The following is a 19,988-nucleotide window of genomic DNA, read 5'->3' as shown; positions in this document are numbered from 1 at the left end:
AGGGAGGGTATAGATGAAACAAGAATGGCAGGATGTTGATGGTTGCTGAAGTTGGGTAATGAGTATATGGGAATTTATTATGCTATTCTGTTTATTTTGTGTATGTTTGAAATTTTCCACATAAAAAGTTTTTTTTTAATCTGGAAGTTACAAAGACACAAACAGCACCCATGTTCTCACCACCATCTTAATAAATAAAACCTTACCAGTATAATTCTCTTACCTGTGAACCACACCCTGATTCCATGTCCCATCTCCCACCAACCACTGTCCTGAATCCCTCTTCTCTCTTAAACATTTCCAAATCTCACTCTAAATGTCGCTTCCTTGGGGGAAGGTCTTTCCTGATTCAAAACACTCACTAGGTTAAGTGCCCCTGTTATGTGCTTTCATGACTTTTATCACAGTTGTGATTTATTTGAGTACTCCATATTATTAATCTCTCCAGTAGACTAAGTTTTCAGAGGGCAGAGTATATTTATTTTTGCTGTCTTAGTGCGTAGCATAATAAATTTATTAAATGACTGTGTTGGTGTAGTTTTTTTTCTTTATTTCAATGGAGATATCTTAAAAATTGGAGAGCTGTTCTATTATTGCATACTTAGATTGATGGGTCAGTGTGTTATAAAAAGTTATGAATGTGAGAGAATGATTGATAAGTAGTAATTCTTTCTGATTTTATTGGCATCAGATAAAAAAGGAGCAATAATACTGTGTCCTTAGATTGAAACCATGTCCAAAAGGACTGCCACTTGGTTCCCAAATGCTCCTGAGCTTTATTATTATTTTCTTTTATTTTTATATATTTATTTATTTTTGGCTGCATTGGGTGTTTGTTGCTGCATGGGTTTTCTCTAGTTGCAGCGAGCGGGGTCTACTCTTGGTTGTAGCGTGTGGGCTTCTCATTGCGGTGGCTTCTCTTGTTGCGGAGCACGGGCTGTAGGCGCATGGGCTTCAGTAGTTATGGCACGTGGGCTCAGTAGTTGTGGCTCGCAGGCTTCAGAGTGCAGGCTCAGCAGTTGTGGCGCATGGGCTTAGTTGCTCCACGGCATGTGAGATCCTCCCAGACCAGGGCTCGAACCCGTGTCCCCTGCGTTGGCAGGCAGGTTCCTAACCACTGCGCCACCAGGGAAGCCCCATGAGCTTTATTATGTTGTCTTGGAAGCCATGTGAGTGAAAGACCGCTTTCCTGTTTACAAAGATTATTTCTAAATACCTTTTCTTTTCCTCTTCTCTAATGTGCTTCCTCCTTTGGTTATTAGTTTTGGTGTTTATCAGGGATAATGATCTTTAAGGGCTTGTTGTTTTCTTATTTTTTATACTGATACTATATATTTTAAACTTTGATATGACTTACTGCCAAATGACAGTATGAACTAATAAATAATAGAGATTAATAAAAATGCTTTGCTTATAATTGTACCATTAAACATTATCATTAATGCAAATAGACATTAAAAGTATTGAAGGGGAAGGATTGTATTTTGATTTTTGCTATTTTATATTTACAAGGAATACTTAGGCAGTTTAACACAGTAGTTAAATTTCTGCTATGATTGTTTTTTGTTTTATAAACTTTTGCTGTCTCTGGAAGGCTCAGACCGCCAGGGTTTGAGTCCCGGTTCCATTATTTCCTAACTGTGTGACATTGACTAAATGACTTAACTGCTTTGTGCTTCAGTTTCCTTATCATTAAAACAGATATTAATAGTACCTGGCAGCATTGTTATGGGGATCATATGAGGTGGTATGTATAGTGACTGATACTTAGTAAATGTTAGATACTTAACTACTTTTTGGGTTCTAGGGAACCTAATAAAACCTTTTCCTTTTCCTTTTTTTTTTTTTTTACTGTGGTAAAATATACATAAAATAGAAACCATTTTCACCATCTTTAAGTATACAATTCAGTGGCATTAAGTAAATTCACAGTGTTATGCAGCTGTCACCACTATCCATTTCTAGAACTTTTTCATTGTCTCAAACAGAAACTCACTAAAAAAGCTCTCTACCCATTAAATAAAGTTCTCCATCTTCCCCTCCCCATAGTCCCTGATACCCTTTATTCTACTCTCTGTCTCTATGAATTTGACTATTCAAGGTACCACATATAAGTGGAACCATATATTTGTCCTTTTGTGACTGGCTTATTTCATTTGGCATAATGGTTTCAAGGTTCATCCATATTGTAGCATGTTATTGTAGCCATTGATTTTTCTTTTCATTCTCTTGTGATTGGAGGAGATACTTTATATGAGTTCATTCTCTTTGAAATTTTTGAGACCTGTTTTTTGGCCTAACATACGTAGAATTCTTGGAAGAATGTATATTCTGCTGCTTTGGGGTGACATGTTCTGTAGATATCTGTTCTGTCACTTCAGGTTGACATGAAAAGACACAACTTTCATTCACATGAAGAAATGAAGAGAACCATTACTTTTCATGTCAACCTGAATGATTTCTTTTAGTACTTCTTGTAAGGCAGGTCTGCTAGTGATGAATGCACTGTTTTTGTTTATCTAGGAATTTCTTAATCTCTCTTTCATTTTTGAAAGATAATTTTGCTGGATATTCTTGGTTGACAGTCTTTCTTTTGGCATTCTGACCTCCTTGGTTTCTGATGATAAATTTGTTGTTGATCTTATTCAGGATCTCTTATACATTTAGATTAGCTTTTAAAATCAAATTTTGGAAGTTTTTGGCTGCTATTTCTTGTAATATTCTTATTGCCTCCTTTTCTCCTTTCCTTCTGGAATTTCCATTTTGTATATGTTGGTAAGCTTGATAGTGTCCCAGAGGTTCTCTGAGAATGAATTCCTGTTTCTTCATTCTTTTTTCTTTCTGTTCCTCAGACAGGTTAATTTCAGTTGACTTGTCTTCAGATTTGCTGATTATTTCTTCTACCTGCTGAATTCTGCTGTTGAACCCCTCCAGTGAGTTTTTCATTTTAGCTGTTGTACTTTTTAATTCCAGAATTTTTATTTGGTTCTTTTAAAAATGTCTTTCTCCTTATCGATATTCTTCATTTGTTGAGATACTATTATCTGACCTTTAGTTCTTTTGGCATGCTTTCCTTTAGTTCATTGAACATGTTGAAAATAGCTGATTGAAAGTCTTTGTCTAGTAAGTCCAGTGTCAGGGCTTCCACAGGGATAGTTTCTTTTGACTGCTTTTTTTTCTCTGTGCATGAGCCATACTTTGAAGTTTCTTTGCATGTCTTGTAATTTTTTGTTGGAAACTGGACACTTTAAATTATATAGTTTGGCAACTCTGGAAATCAGTTTCTTCTCCCTCTCAAGACTTGCTTTTGTTGTTACTTTTTTTTTTTTAAGTGATCTTTCTCAACTAGTTTTGTAAAGTCTGAGTTCTTTGTTGTGAAGCCACTGAAGTCTTTCTTTGCTCAGTTAGCTTAGTAGTCAGCTAAGAATTGAACAGAGACTTCCTTGAATTCATGGAAGCAGTAAGTCTACTGGAGAGATTGTTATGAAGTACTGAAACAAATTAATCACAACTGTGATAAAAGCCATGAAAGCACATAATAGGGACACAACCTAGTGAGTGTCTTGAGTCAGGAAAGACCTTCCCCTAAGGAAGTGACATTTAGACTGATATTTGGAGAATGTTTAAAAGTGAAGAGTGATTCAGGATAGTGGTTGGTGGGGGATAGGACATGGAATCAGGGTGTGGTTCACAGGGAAGAGAATTATATTGGTAAGGTTTTATTTATTAAGCTAGTGGTGAGAACATAGGTACTGTTTATGTGTCTTCAGAACTTTCAGGTAAAAAAAAACTTTTTATGTGGAGAATTTCAAACATACACAATATAAACAGAATTGTATATTAAATAAACTTTTTTCCTTCATGTTTTTCAGTGTAGACTGGCTTTTTCACATTGTGGGAAACCTGCAGAAAGAGCCAGTCTGAATTTTTTATCTTAGCACATCAGCTGCTAAAGAGGATCTGATTAATTTTTGAGCCCCAAGCATTAATAGACTCACTGGTATGGCTTGGTCAAGTTGGACTAATTCACTGTAGTCCAGGGTCATGTAAGAACACTGAGTTGCCAAGGTAGCTGTTGGGATGTGTGTGAAAGGTGGGGAGTTAGGGAAAAGAGATGGTGCTTAGAGGAAGGCAAGGGTGCTAGGCAGACAGTACCTTGGATGTTTGCACTAAGGATTACAGTGAACTGAATTTTATGACTTAATTTATAGATTCTAAATGCAATCTGTTGACTTTAACTGAAACTCATAAAATTGACCAATAATATGACTTTACAATATATGAAAACTGATGTTTTTCTAATACTCTGAAGGGGTTTAAAATGCCTGATTATTATTAGAACCAGTATTTTATTTATTCATTGATAGTTCTCTTTGATTAGCAATTAGTTTAGAAAATGCTAACGTTAAATTAGCAGTACATAATAGATATATAATTATACTGAGCATGAATCATATTTGAAAATCTAGCATTCATGTATTCCTGGGGTACCCTGCATGCCCCAAAGCATTATGTATTCTGAAGTTACTGAAAATATAAGCTTTTGGGGGTTCACATATCTCAGGAGTAAACTTTCTAAGACAACAAACCTGAACACCATATATCTTATAGTCTTATATATCTTATAATCTTTTAATGACTACCCATTGCATAGAATAAAGTCCAAATTCTAGAGCAATAAAAACATGGCCTTTCAAGGACTGACAGACATTTCCTACTAACTCCCTACACATATGATACATTCTAGCCTTGCTAAATTAATTAAAAATGTCTGAGTTTATTGTGGTGTTTCATGTATCTGTTTTTGTATATGTTATTCACTAAGCCTAAGGTATACTTTCCTTTATTTAGCTTCAAGAATCTCCTCATTAAAGACTTATCTTGTTTAAGCTCAGTTAATGATATCCTTCATGCTATTATATTTAGTAGTTAACACTATTATAAGCTACCTTATAGTAATTTTTTTAGATGCCTGTCTTACTCCTTAAAGTGAGTTGCTCGAGGGCAAGGATTGTGTATTAATCTTTGCAGTATCTTCCATGCCTTGCTTACTGTAGTTGATTGATTAATGCTGATTGGGTAAATGAACATTTTTGTTCATTTTGAGACTGTTAGGTGTTGTTCCTTTAGTTATTTATGAGAAGATGGCACAGATTTCTACACAACTTGGTTCCATGGGAAAACAGAAGAGAGTAATTAAATAAAATATAAGTAGTTTCATCTAGGAACAGCTTTCTGAAGTTGGAACTAATATGTTATTAAATTACCTGGAGTGGAAGGTCAGATTTCTAGAATGATCATGTTTTAGTTGTTAAAGCAAATGGCATGTAAGAGAACTTTCAAGTTCGTATGGCAAAAACAGGGAAAAATTGCAAAGTTAGAGTCTCTGAGGTTTCTGATGTTTCATAGACTAACAAAAGGTTGCTTTATTAGCAGCATTAATGAAGGAATCGCTTTATTGGCTTAGGCATACTGGTAGCTTTGTCGGTCCAGAGAGCTAAGAGTTCTTATTTCAATTCATGATTATGTTGGAGTAGTGAAGTGAAAGCCGTTGACCTTCTCTTAAGCAGAAAATAGAAAGTTTTTACAAATAGATTAAAGCATTATAAGGAATGTGATGAAGAACTAACTTATGATCAAATCACTTAAAATTTGAGTTTTCAAAATCTTTTTGTGCACCATTTTTACAACAGTAGTAGATTTTTTATAGACTTATTAATTGGTATTTAAAGTTGTAACTTTAATAGGATGGTTATGTAAAATTAGGTCAAAATGATTGAAAAAAACCTGAATTATTAGAATGGATAAACTTTCAGTTCTCCAAATGGTGATACACATTAAGAGCAATATGAGATACAGGAAGTATTAAACATCAGAGATGGTGTAATGCCACTCAGATGGTGTACCTTCCAAGTTTTTTATTTAGGTAAATGAAATGCATTTTGCTTTTTAGAATCATTTTGAAAGGGCTGATTTGCTTCTGTTAATTTACATCAGAGATTAAAGCAGAAGGAGACACTGGGGGCCTGCTTCTAAATTAAAGTTCTTCAAATCAGTAGTTTTAAATACCAGGAATTACAGAACTAAGTATTATATAGGTGTATAACAGAATTAAGGTTTTTGTATAGCAGCAATTCATTTAAAATTTTAAATTTCTAAATGATGGAATATTTAAAAGTATAAAAATTACAGGGACGAATATAAAATGCTCATGTATCCATACTGACCAAATTAACAGATATTAATATTTTGCTATAATTGTTTCAGAACTTTTAAAATAAATTAAAAATATGGCTGAAGATTTCTAATCTCATTCTTTTGCTTCCAAGAGGTAATTACTAATCTCAAGGTATCTTTTAAGTTTTTTATACTTTTATGCACACATTTATATAAAAAGATAAATAGTATTGATTTGGTTTTAAAATGTAAATTAAGTAGTATCATATTGTTTACATACATTTGTAACATGCTTTTTTTCACTCAGTGTTCAAGATTTATACATGTTGATATATGTATGTACTCAAAGTTTGCTTATTTTACCCTTTGTATTATTATGTTTGTTCCATTATTTGTGATGTTAAGCTAGATTATTTGGTTTAGCTGGTGCTGCCAAATGTCTCTGTTGTAAAGGTATTACAAAGGTATTTTTCCCTTTGGTAATTAATCTGTGCCTTCAGGCTGAATTAGTATTGTTTCTCAATAACCTTTGACCTAATGATTTTAGTATCCTTTGTTGATTTTTGCCTGAACCGTTGATTATATTGATGCTTGAAAAACGATGATTTTCTAGTTTATTATTCTTCCCACATTTATTAGCTGGCAGAGTTTCATGGATTCTTTTTTTATTCAGTGGGCTAAGATCCATTATTGTTACATTTCTTTAGAAGGCTCAAAATGTTAAAATTCAGCAGTAGGAACTCATTCAGTCTGGTTTTTATGTCTCTTTGATATGTACCATTATTTTAGATCACTTCTTTACTTTCTGGCACAACAAAATGTTCCATTCTTATTACCTTATGCTTTCACTGCCCCTAGACCTGGAAACAGCTATTTCTCCAGGAATCCCTGTTCCTCTTGTTGGGTACTTAAAAGCTACCTCATGAGCTCTGAATGTGTTCTGTATTACTGGTCGGCATTGCTTCTAGGGGTTCTTTTCATTGGACAGAGAACAAGGAGTTATACTTAAAAAAACTACTAATATTTGTGATTCCAGTCCAGTACTCCAGGGTCCTTCTCTTCTCCGGTTTCATATTTGGATCTCTCTTCTCCCACAGTGAGGATGTTGGTTAACAGTAGCATCAATATACATATATTAATTTTCTCTGACCTATAAATATACATGATGTAATATTGGAATTGCCACACCAATACTACTGCCAACAATAAACCCAGTAAGTAAAGAAAGTTGAAGATTTCTGTGCATTTTGTTCATGTAATATATCCCAATGAAGGTATGCATCAGAGTACTATGCTCATAAATTATTTTAATTAGTGATATATTTTTATGCCACCAGTTTGATAAACACTAGGTTCATTTGTTTTTGCTTCTGTTCAGTTTTAGCGCCCCCATTATTTAATTTAAAAAAAAATTTGAGACTAGTAAAACAGTAAAATGGCTAAAAGTCAAAACTATGTAAAAAGGCATTCTCAAAAGTCTTACTCCCTTCTTCTTCCCTGTTTTCTATTTTCACTCTCTGTAGGTTACCAATTCATTAGTTTCTTGTTTATCCTTATGTGCCCTTTTATAAAAATAAGCATATTATGTGTTCATGCATTTCTGTTTGTATCTTTATTCATATTCTTATTTTATATAAACAAGAATGTGCTATATATACATATTCGCTATGAGTGAAGTTGAACATCAGCTTATTGAGCTCTAGGAAAAGAGTTGTTGGTGTTTTTATTGGAATAATGTTATTCATTAACTTGGGGAAATCAGTATCTTTATGAGGCTAAGCCATACTTTCCAAAAGAATAGGGGATGTTTTTTCATTTGTTTACTTTGGTTTGTATCTTTCAGAAGTGTTTTAAAGTTTTCCTTTTAGAGGTTTTACACATTTATGTTTAATCCTAAATATTTTTTCTTTTTTGTTGTTTTTGTAAATACTGTTTTCTCTTCAAATAAGCAGTTTGAAACTTTTTCCTTTTAATAGGAGAGTTAAGCCTATTTATATATCTTGATATGACAGTGTTTCTTCTAATTGATACATTGCACTTAGTGCTGTTTTATGATGTACTTACTTTTTTTCTTCTCTCTCTATGGGCTGTTTTTCTACTCTTTTTGAAGATTATTTTCTTATTTAGGAAGGTTGATGTTTTTGTTTTAATGGCTAACTTTATAGTAATACTTTTTATAATATCATTAGGGTCCATTTAGGCAAAGGCTTAGACTGCTGATAATTGCTTTGTTTGCATTAAATGAATATCCTCTGACATTCACTTATTACCTATTCAACTCCAATGAGCTGATTCTTCTGTTTTTTACTTGTTTTCTTCACATTAAAAAAATTGCATGATAATTTGTCAGAGAATATAATATTTGAGTACTATTCTTCTGTCTTTGTCCATATCTTTGTTTTAGTAATATATCTAAAATTAAGTATAGTCAATGTTTATCCCACTGTTTAGTAAAGTTTTTGCCAAAGTTTTTGCTGTCTTTTTTTAATGGGATGAATCTCATTCTTTTGTAGATTGCTCAGAATGGGCTATGAATAGTATAGTCCCAGAGTTCTTGCATGTTTATTTCTGTAATAGACTTTGTAGTAATAAGGATACATGACTGGATATAAAATCCTTAGTTTACACTTTCATTCCTTGGGTTTCTAGAAAAAGATGCTACACTGTTACCTCACTTTGACTGTTGCTCTTCGGAAATCTGATGCCAACCTTACCTTCAGTCCTGTGTAAGAGGCTTAGTGTTTTTTGTCTGGAGGACCCAAAGATTTTTTTCCTTACTTCCTTTTGAAGTTTTACTAGGCTATATTTTCGAGTTTATTATTCTGGGTTTTTCCAAGTATATAGTAGGTTGTTGCCAGAATTAATGTATCTTGTACTTCCTCCTGCCCACCACAACATACAAATACATATTTGTTTTTGTTTTGGAAATACTCTATAAATTATAGTTTTTAAATTTATTCCTTTATTTTGCTTTTATTCTTCAGAGTTTTCAGTTATACATACGTTATAACTTCTTTAAAGGTATATGTTAATAATGTTTTTCTCCAATCATTTTTTTCTTCTATAGTTTTATTCTCTTGGCTGACATTCTCTTGTTCCTTATTTTCCTTTATTATTTTTTTTTTTTGCGGTACGCGTGCCTCTCACTGTTGTGGCCTCTCCCGTTGCGGAGCACAGGCTCCGGACGCGCAGGATTAGCAGCCATGGTTCACGGGCCCAGCCGCTCTGCGGTATGTGGGATCTTCCGGGACCGAGGCACGAACCCATGTCCCCTGCCTCGGCAGGAGGACTCGACCACTGCGCCACCAGGGAAGCCCCGACAGTTTCTTTTTTATGTACAAAACAAAATGTAGTTGTATTGCATATTGTAAAGCAGATCTTTTTTAGATACCACATGTCTGTGTTTTAGTAAATAGATTAAATAAAAGTGAACCTTTTTGGTTGGGTCTTAATGATATTGCATGATGGAAGGTATCTATATTGAGATTATGTTTATATCTGTATCCTTGTTTATAGAAAAGGGATATTCATTCTAACTTTGCTCTGAAGTCATATGTTATGGGCTGCTGTGGGGCTGGGGAGTTTCCACCAATAATATAATATATCCTAATATTGATAATGTAATGAGTAGATATCATTCTACTCTAAGGAAAAGAATAAAAGGAGCAGAAAATGATAAACTTGGAGTGCATATACAAATTTCGCTTTTGTAAAATAATTCATTTACACTTGGAAACTTGATTAAGTAATTTGGGTTGTTTGCTGTGATATTTTGCTTACTGTAATGCCTTTTTAAAAGAGGTATGCATGACCTGAATGTTAACTGAATATTTTCCATATGGAAGTAATTGGAGATAGGACGCATGGGACTAGAGACTGAGAACTTTTTGAGTACAGAGCTGTGCAGCCAAGTTTTACTTTCCGTGGCTTATTCCCAAATATTTATGCTTAGAAAGGTTTCAAGTCATCTTATTAGTTATCCCATTGGAAAGTTTGGAATCTGCTGTATATTTTCTTAAATACATAAGCTTATTATTATGCCAAGGTTATGTACATTGGTGTATATTATTTCTTTTCTTAGTGCTAGATAAAATTTGTTAAAACAGGTTTTGGTGCTTGAGAAAATGTATGTTTCCAGATTTTACTCATTTGTAAAGATTATTATTAAAGATAAAATAGAAGACAATTCAAAACTTTTGTAAAATGACCATTAAAGACAAATTAAATGATAGGTTAAAAAGATCATTGTTACAATTCTTTCAATTATGAATGAAAACTACGTACTTGTTTAGTAACTATAAATGTCCACTGTGGTCATATTTAAAGGAAGACCAAATACTACTTTTAGTTAGTTCCTGATTTAAAAATTATTATTTTGACAAATTTTGTTAAAAGTATTAGAAATACACACACACACACACACACACACACACACACATCTCTGTATATGCTTGTTTCTATTCAGTTGTTATGAACTTATATTTTCTGTCATTATGAACTTAACGTTAAAGGAAAAATATATCTTATGAACTAGTATCATTTGATTTTACTTCTCACCTTTACTGTTAGTTTCTTCTTTTTAAAGAAATTTGTGAGGTCTTACTTTTATACCTGATTTTAAATAGGAACTTTAAATATTTGTTTAACCATAAAGTATTTGTCTATCAGGGAATATATTAATGTGTATTTTGTTTATATTGTCTTGTTCTCGATTTTCTAAGGTCTGATTTTTATGTATAATTCCCTAGCATTTGGTGGTGTGGTCTAGTATGGTCTAGCCTGTGTGAAGGGAGAGTCATGTACCCATAAGATAAATACTATTTGTTAGAGCATCAATTTTACTTGAAGAGTTGGAAAAAGGGAACATTAGGCAATTTAACTGTTAAGTAATTCGAAGGTTATTTATATAATAGAATGAATTCACAAATAATACAAAGTTGAATGCAAAATGTGTGTTAATTTTTAATGTGAGTCAAGCATTCCAAACAATTTGGCTTTCATGTAGGCTGTTTCAGACTGTACTTTTCATTGTCACAGGTTAGATGGAGCTGAAGAGTAGGGGGGATAAGATCGTTATATGTTTTTTACTTTTACCTTTGGTGGTTTTTTGCTAAACTGAAATGTGAGAAGTATTGTCCTAAGGTATTTACCCCTAACTCTTCAGCTGCCTCTGGATACCTTCTTTGTGCCTAGGATACCTTCCTAGGAAATCAGTTTGCCAGCATCTGCTTATCAGGACAAGGCTTGTTTCTGGGTTGGTAGTATGATACCTAAAGGCTTTCTTGTCTTGAGGTATATCATCAGCAGAAGTTTGTCTTCCTTTCTGTAGATCTTTAGAATTTTAATCTTAGCCCTTAGATAGTGCTTTCAGTCTTTTTTGGTATTTTTATTGTCATTACTATGTTTAATTTTGTTAACTAGAATCTACATTTTCTTTTTTTCTATCCATTTAGTTGGGCTTTATACTTTTCTTTGCAAAAATCTTGTGTCCTGAGGTAAATTTGCATCTGAGCATTTAATAATTAAACAAATTACCATTGTGAGTGGATTTATTTTATATGAATAGTGTGCCACAACTAAATTGTACTACAGTTGATTTTTCCTTTTTGTGGAGCTTTTACAGTGTTGATAGTATTTTTGTTTGCTTGCTCCCCCATATGTAATTACCAAAAAAGGTGTTTTTTGCCATATTTATTCTATAATTGCTACTGTGCAATTGAACTGCAAAAGGAGGACATTCTCACAGTGGTTATATGTCACTGCAATAAAGTGATCAGTTGAGACTTGTATTGATTTAAGGAGTATGAAGGTGGTAGTGAAAGATATAAGACCCGGGGTTAATGAGAAGTATGTTGTAAAAATTGGCAATTGACAAGAACTGTGAGGAACTTAGAAATACTTTTAAGGTTTGTGGAAATGTTGAAGAAAAGCGATGAGAGCATAACTTTATAAAGGTGTAATTGTGTAGTGAAAAGGATTATAAAAATGCAGGTAAATTGTACTGAAACTTATGTTTTGTAATGTTTTAATAACTGGGGCAAGTAAGATATTTTAAAAGTATCATGTGTTTCTTTTTAAATTTGTTGGTAGTTTCTATGAGACTGTCATCAGAACATTGAGGGATTCCTTTCAAACTGTTGGAGGCATTGTGGAAGCATTCCTTTGCAGTTTTGTAGCAATCAGGCAAGAAGCTTGAGAGGATAAATGCTGAGTGCTGTGTCTTCTTTGTTCAAGAAATAGAAATGCAGCATGAGATTTTTAAAGTAAAATTTTACATCTTTCACAAAAAATTATGATAGTGTGGAGTTTTTTGAAGATATGTGAGGGATAAAATAGGATTTAGTTCTCTATAAGGTAGGGATAAACTGTCGATTTAGATTGTGTTGATTTGTGAAATATTGTAATTAGGGTAAATTGAATGGGTGATGGGCAGTTTGAGAAGTGATTGCTAATGCTTTTTTTTTTTCCCAGTGAAGATATTTTATTTTTCATAAAAATATAATTGTACAATGCTCTTCAGAGAAAGAAAAATTCCTTCAGTGCCCCAAAATACCATGTGATTTAGTAGTAATTTTCCTCTCCTTTAAAACTAAAAATGTAATTGATAATAGGCAACTGATTTCTTGTGAAACATCGCATTTACGTTTTTAAATTTTATTTGCCTTTGTTTTAACTAAAGGTAAGTCTGGTTTTAACCTATAGTTTTTGGAATGAGCCAAATCAAGCCTATCAATTCAAAGATGATAAAATGCTAAATGGTGACGCTGATAGATACTGTCAGATAGCTGGTAAACAGTGATATGAATTTGCTGCAGCAAGATTCTGATTCCGATATATTAGAAAGATTTTAGATAAGATAGAAAAAAAATTTAAGAACTTCAAGTATATCCTAAAATTTGATCTAGTCAAACTTATTCCATATTATACTCAGTTGCTCTAATATACAACGAATCTGTGCTAAATTAATGACAGAAAATTAATGACTGGTCTAAATTTTCCCCCTTTCCTTTCCTTCTTTGGGAAAAGGAAAAAGGAAACATTACTCTGTGTACTCAACAGAGCAAGGAGAACAGCAGAACAGATGAAAGGGGACTGAGCTCACTGACTCTTCAACTGGCTTCTGTTCTCTCTCAGCCTGTATGTTGTCCTTATAGGTGAGTGAGAGATGCTAGGATTTCAACATGCTGCTCCTTAACTGGAATGGGACAATTACTTAATTTATAATTCAAGATCTGATATCTATGTAACAACTTAAAACTCTTGACTAGCTGAGACCTTGCTTTTTAGATATTTTTCACCAGTCTGGCTCTAACTTTTCCACCTCTAAAATTAAAATAGAAAACAGCAACAAAAAATAACAGAATCCTAAGAAAATATATCATTAGCATTATTCAAAGGTGCTAGCTTTTCAAATACCAGTTTTTACATAGTTATCATTAATGAGCAATCTGTGTTAGATTTATTGCTGACTGAACAGTGTGTAGTCACTGAATTCACTGTGCATCTTTTGTTTTAGGGGAAGACTGCTCTGCTTACATCCTTATTGTCCTCTCTGGGATTTTTAGTGTATTACTAGAAATCATGAAGTTAGATAATTTTCCTAACAAACCTTTGTCTAGCCCTGTAGGTTCTTTAGATTTGGGATGGATCTGTTGGCTCTCTGCTTCAAAACAGGTCCTAAATGGTGATCATGGTCCTTCTCTTAGTGTTTGTCTGTCTTGTTTTAGTGAGATGTGTGACCTCTGGGGAGGTCTCCTTACATTTAGTCAGTTGATCTTTTTCTTTTAGGTAGATAAGCCAAACTTCTCTTGAGGGAGAGTTTTTTTGCCTGTATTTTCTAAAGTGCCTCTCAAATGAACACTGTTGTTCATTTCAAAAGTTGCCCAAAGTGGGAACCTGTAAGTCTTAAGTTGTTCTTAGTGAAAATATACAATTTAGAAAGATAAGTACCTGAATTAGAAGAAGCGGGTGTCTGGCTTGGGAGTGGGTTGACTGATGAAAAAAGTCAGTTTTGTCCAAGTGTTGCTTTTGCACCTTATGTCTTAGAACCACAACTGAATGGTTGGCTACTTTCAAGTAGAAACCTGATAAATCCTGGCTGGTTGGAGGTTTGGAGAGATCTCTACCAGGCCAGACTCGTAGGTAAGGCAACCCAAGACTGAGGAAAGTTATTGTAAGGTTTTGATGAGTCGTCTAATGTTTGTCCAAAGGATACTCAGCCTCTGGGAATTGTTCAGGGAACTAACCTGTTGGGGCCTATGCCATTCTGTTCCTCTGAACATTGTCTTAAGAGACTTATATGACAGACCCCACCCCCAGCTCAAGACAAATCTGTCTTATGCAAATAAGATAGATTTCCATCAATGATACAAGTTTTCAAATCTGATCAAATAATGGTATCATTTAATTTAGAGAGAAGTTAGGTTAAAAAAATAGTTATTAGGTAAATATAATGGAAAAATAAAAGGATATACAGATGAAACTGTTTATATTTTTAATAAAGAAGGTATACCATTGTAAGTATCAATGTAAAAAGTGTTAGATATGTAAGAATATTTATTTGGAAGACTTTCCTTCAAACGGTTACTGGTTTTTAATAGTCTTAAATTTTTTCTGAGAAACAGGGCCAAGTAGTGTGCCTTAAGGTTTTTATGAATGCCTGTCTTGGCCATACAATTGCTTTTAAAATCAACTTCTGAGTTAGCTGTTAATACTTTTAATATGTGTGAAGTTATACATTTGTGAACCTAACTTGAGCCTATGTAGAACAGGCATTGGCAAGACTTCATGCGAAACTTTCTCTGCTATTAATAGAAAATCATAAGGAATCCCTTCTTGGTAAAATTTATATTTACATTGAAACTATTCTTAAAACTTATTAATACAAAATAACCAGACATATTTACTTTACCTTTATGCAGTCTATAGAAATAAATTGAAATACATTGTTAGGAGATCCAGATTTTCAAATGAGTGAGTTACAGATCATTAGTACAATGACCTGGAGTTATTTAACTGAGAAGTGATTTTTCATCTATTTTATTTTTTTTAAAATAAACTTTTAGGGATGTCCCTGGCGGTCCAGCGGTTAAGACTCTGTGCTTCCAATGCAGGGGGTGTGGGTTCAATCCCTGGTTGGGGAACTAAGATCCCACATGCTGCAAGGCGTGGCCAAAAAGTAAAAAAAAATAAAAAAAGTAAAAAGAAAGAAACTTTTAAAATAATTGAAGTATAGTTTATATACAGAAAAGTTTAGGTGAACTTTTCTATACTGATGAACTTTTACAAGGTGAACACACCTTTGTAACCATACCTAGATCAAGGTATCCACTCCTCTGAAGCCTCCCTCTGTTCTGCCCCAGTCAAATAACCCATTCACCCAAAGTTAACTACTGTTCTGACTTTGTGATCAGAGATTAGTTTGGTTTGTTTTTGAATTCAATAGAATAATATATAGGCTTCTCCTCCCCTCCCCGCCAGCTGCTTCATATAGCATTGTGTTTGTGAGATGTATCTTAGTTTTGTGTATGGCACTAGTTTTCTCATTTTCACTGAGGTGTAGGATACCACTGTATAAACTACAGTTTATTTCTCCTTCCTACTGCTGACGGACATTTGGGTCGTGAGTTTTGGGCTCCTTAAATAATGTTACTATGATAAATCTTGTACATATCTTTCTGTGCACAAATATATACATTTCATTTGATTGTATACACAGGAGTTGTATTACTTAGTCTTTGGGTATGTGTATTTTCACCTTTAGTAGATATTTCCAAATAGTTTTCCATACTGGTTATACCAATTTCCATTTCTACCTGCAGTGCATGAGAATGCCATTTGCTGCACATGCTCACTTACATTTGGTATTCTCTGATTTTTCAATTAAAAACTTGTCATTTTGGTGTGTAGTAGTATCTCATTGTGTTGTTTATCTGTGTTTTCCTGAGGATTAGTGATGTTGAGTACCTTTTCAATATGCTTATTGGTTTTTGAAATTATCTTTTATGAAGTTTTGTTTTGCTCTTTAGCTTATCTTAAAAATTGGGTTGTCTTTTTCTTGGTGATTTAAAGTTGTTTTTTTGTTTTTTAATATTTCATACATGAGTCCTTTGGACGTGTGCATTGAGAAGATCTTCTCCTACCCTGTAGCTTTTTCATTTTAAGAACACAACTTTTTAATGAAGTCCAATTTGTTGTGTTTATCTTTGTGTCTTGTTTAAGAAATCTTTGCCTACCTCAAAGTCATGACAGTATTCTCCTGTCATCTCACAGCTTTATTGTTTTAACTTTATTGTTTAGGTCATACTTTCTTCTTCCCTCCTGTTCCATGGCCTGTGGATGGATGTGATTCATTTGACTGATTTTGATTTTAATAGTAGTAGTGATAGAAAATATACTGGTATGGCTTACTCATAAGAAAATGTTTTTATTTTATTTTTATATATGGCGTTATAATTTCTGTATGATAACTTATTGCTAGTTAAAATAGATGATTTTTATTTTGTTGATTCTTTAAAAGGAATTTAAAAAGTTTTTTTTTGTCTGACTCTAAAAGGCAATCAGTTTTACTATATACTGTGTCATGTTCTGTCTTATTTGTTTTGTTTTTGAGGAGTCATAGTGTGATGCCTTAAAGACATTGGATTGTGCAGTCAATGGCAGCTACTATATTTAAGCAGATGAATGAATCTCTATAAGGTTTGGTTTTGTAATCTGTAAAATGGAGAGTAAATAAGGTGATTAAAAAAAGTGTGTGTAAGTTTTTTCAAATCTTTGGCAATGTGCCTGACAAACACTAAGAGCACTATAATATTTAGTGCTTTTTTCTTGAATTTTTGAACTTCATTTTGAAGATTATTTTGACCTGAGACTTGACTGAAAGGACATATACTATGTTTATTATAAAATTATTCACAGCTAACTTTTGTAAGTAATAAAATTAATTTGTAAGTTTATGCATTTCTTTTTATTGTGGGTAAAATCTTAATTTTTTTTTAGTATCAACATAAGGTGGATTTAAAAATACTTATGTTAATTTTTTAATAAAATGGAATATAATAAATAAATTAAATAAATAAATAGAAAATATATATTAATAAATATTTTAAAATATCTTTCTATTTCATTGGCTCTACTTTAACTCTGTAGATGCTACAGTTACATTGTCTAGCTGCTACTTAAAAGGTGGTAACTAGATACTAGAATGTAGAGCTTGGCATTGTATGTTGATGGTTAGGAATAATTTAACATATGGATGCTTTTCTAAGACATTGTTAGTGTGCTGTTATCTGATTTGTTATAGAGCTCACTCTTTTTGTAGTCTAGTAACTGCCAATATCTGATAATTCATTAACTTTTCCATATATTACATTTAAACTTTCAGTTGTTTATAAGATTAGGAAAAATTTTGTTAATCATTTGCCAAAGTTCAGCACATGCTTTGGGTTTTAAAGTAGTGTGAAAAAACAAATTGCTGTCATGAAAATGGGATTCCTGCATAGACTTTACAGATTAGAGGTAACTCCGAAGTTGAAAAATTATTCCTGATATATTTATTTTTTTATTATTTAGGGAGTCTCAACGAGATTTTTAAAAGGCTATCAAGTATTTGGTAAGTACATATTCTCCATGTTAAATACTTTGCATGTTACTTAAGTTTACATGTATATTACATTAATGGCATTTATAATAATAGCCTGTGTAAATTATAATTTATATTTCTTTTAATTTTTACCCAGTATTGGAATTTCTTCTCTTTATATTCTGATCCTCTTCTGATTCTTTCTACACATTGCATCAAGAAAATTCTTCTAGCATGCAGGCTAAGTATTAAAAGAGTTTAAAGAAAGTAGTAGCCTTCATGGGCAGAAATGCTAATACTTTGTGAATGAAACAGGATTTTCCTCACTTGGGATTTTTGTAACAGTTTTTGATTAGCTGTTGATATGAGTACAGATATCAAGATTCTTCAGCCATCCCTTACTTTACTCCTTACATTAGGTCCAGTTCATCACAATAAGCCAATGTGAAGACTCCGATCAGACCTTATGCTGTTTCCTATTTGGGCCACTCCAGTTTCTTTGTAATAACATTATAATATGAAAATTTGATAAGGGCCTGTAATTAAGAATTTCATAAACTTTTGATTTCACTAGATAGTGCTTTTACTGTTTTTACTTTTTTTTTTTTTTTTTTTTGCGGTACGTGGGCCTCTCACTGTTGTGGCCTCTCCCGTTGCGGAGCACAGGCTCTGGACGCCCAGGCTCAGCGGCCATGGCTCACGGGCCCAGCCGCTCCTCGGCATGTGGGATCTTCCCGGACCGGGGCACGAACCCGCGTCCCCTGCATTGGCAGGCAGACTCTCAACCACTGTGCCACCAGGGAAGCCCTACTTTTTAAAATTTTTGAGTGAAAGTGGGAGAATTAATCTCAGAATATGTTTTACTTCACTATATAGGATTTTAGAGTTTTGTGCTGTGGTGATTATATGGGTGTAACAATGCTTTGGTTGGTTACTCATGATAGATTTAAAAATTTTTGGATATACTTCAACAGTGAGGGGAAAGTATCAAGTGGCATATGTAGATTTTGATTATTTTAATATAGTAATAAAATTTTTTTAAGGATGAATACATTTACTTGATTAGCTAAAGGAAATTTCCTAGATACATGAAGAAATATTTAATCATTAATTTCTTTTATTATACTTTTTATGTGTTTGAAACAATACATATTCAACTGAATGATGTTTCTAAAATTCTGTAATAATCATAGTTGATGTAAGTATTCAAAATTATACCACTCTATTTACTGTATATTTATAATAAATATAACATTTTTAGGAGCAAATGATGTTACAAAAATCTCTTAAACAAAATTTTACTACTTTAAAATGTGGTAACTGACTTCTGGTGATGTATTAAGTGGAAAAAGCAATTTACTGCCGTTTTTTCCCCCATTGATGCAAATATTTGAGTTAGTAATCAGAGTTGTGTAATCATTACTGCTATCTAGTTTTAGACATCCCGCCCCCTAGGCAACCAGTAATATACTTTTTCTATGAATTGCGTATTCTGGACATTTCTTATAAATGCAGTCATACAATATTTGTCATTTTGTGTCTGGCATCTTTCACTTAGCATAATATTTTCAAGGTTCACCCATGTGGTAGCATGTATCATTTATTTTTATGGCTAAAAAATATTCCATTGTATACCACATTTTGTTTATCCATTCATCAGTTGGTGGGTTGTATCTACGTTTAGGCTATTAGGAATGCTTCTGCAGTGAACATTCTTGCATAAGTTTTTGTGTGCACTTATGTTTTCATTTCCTTTGGGTGTATACTTATAAGGGGCAGAGTTGCAGGTTAGTATAGTAACTGTGTGTAACTCTGAGGAACTGTCAAAATGAATGCACTGTGTTACAATCTCACCCCAGTGTATGAGGGTTCCAATTTCTCCACACTCTTGCAGACATTGATTGTTACACTGTCAATCTTTTTTGTATTTTAGCCATCCAGATAGATGTGAAGTGGTATTTCATTGTGGTTTTGATTTAGATGTGAAATGGTATTTCATTGTGGTTTTGATTTTCATTTCCGTAATGACTAATGATGAGCATTATTTCATGTGCTTATTGACCATTTACATACGTCCTTTGGAGAAATGTCTCTTCACATCCTTTGCCCATTTTTTAATTAGGTTGTCTATTTATTGTTAAACTATACACGTTCTTTATATATTCTGGACACTAGCCCCTTATGAGATAATATGATTTGCAAATACTTTCTCCCATTCTGTGGATTGTCT

The 19,988-nt window shown here is 33.1% G+C and overlaps 1 protein-coding gene across 1 annotated transcript in view; it reads left to right on the top strand.

Moving 5' to 3' along the window:
* Window positions 1-19,988, top strand: part of FBXW7 (F-box and WD repeat domain containing 7) — a 204,658-nt gene that overhangs the window by 40,027 nt on the left and 144,643 nt on the right. Inside the window, exon 2 of the mRNA XM_029234850.1 lies at window positions 17,749-17,788. The gene's annotated coding sequence lies outside the window, so the exon portion shown is untranslated. The remainder of the gene's footprint in view (window positions 1-17,748; window positions 17,789-19,988) is intronic.

The sequence above is a fragment of the Monodon monoceros genome, unplaced genomic scaffold (assembly GCF_005190385.1).
Source record: "Monodon monoceros isolate NGI ecotype Baffin Bay Population unplaced genomic scaffold, NGI_Narwhal_1 Super_Scaffold_20, whole genome shotgun sequence".
NCBI classification, from domain to species: domain Eukaryota; kingdom Metazoa; phylum Chordata; class Mammalia; order Artiodactyla; family Monodontidae; genus Monodon; species Monodon monoceros.
This window is presented reverse-complemented; position numbering and strand designations above follow the sequence as displayed.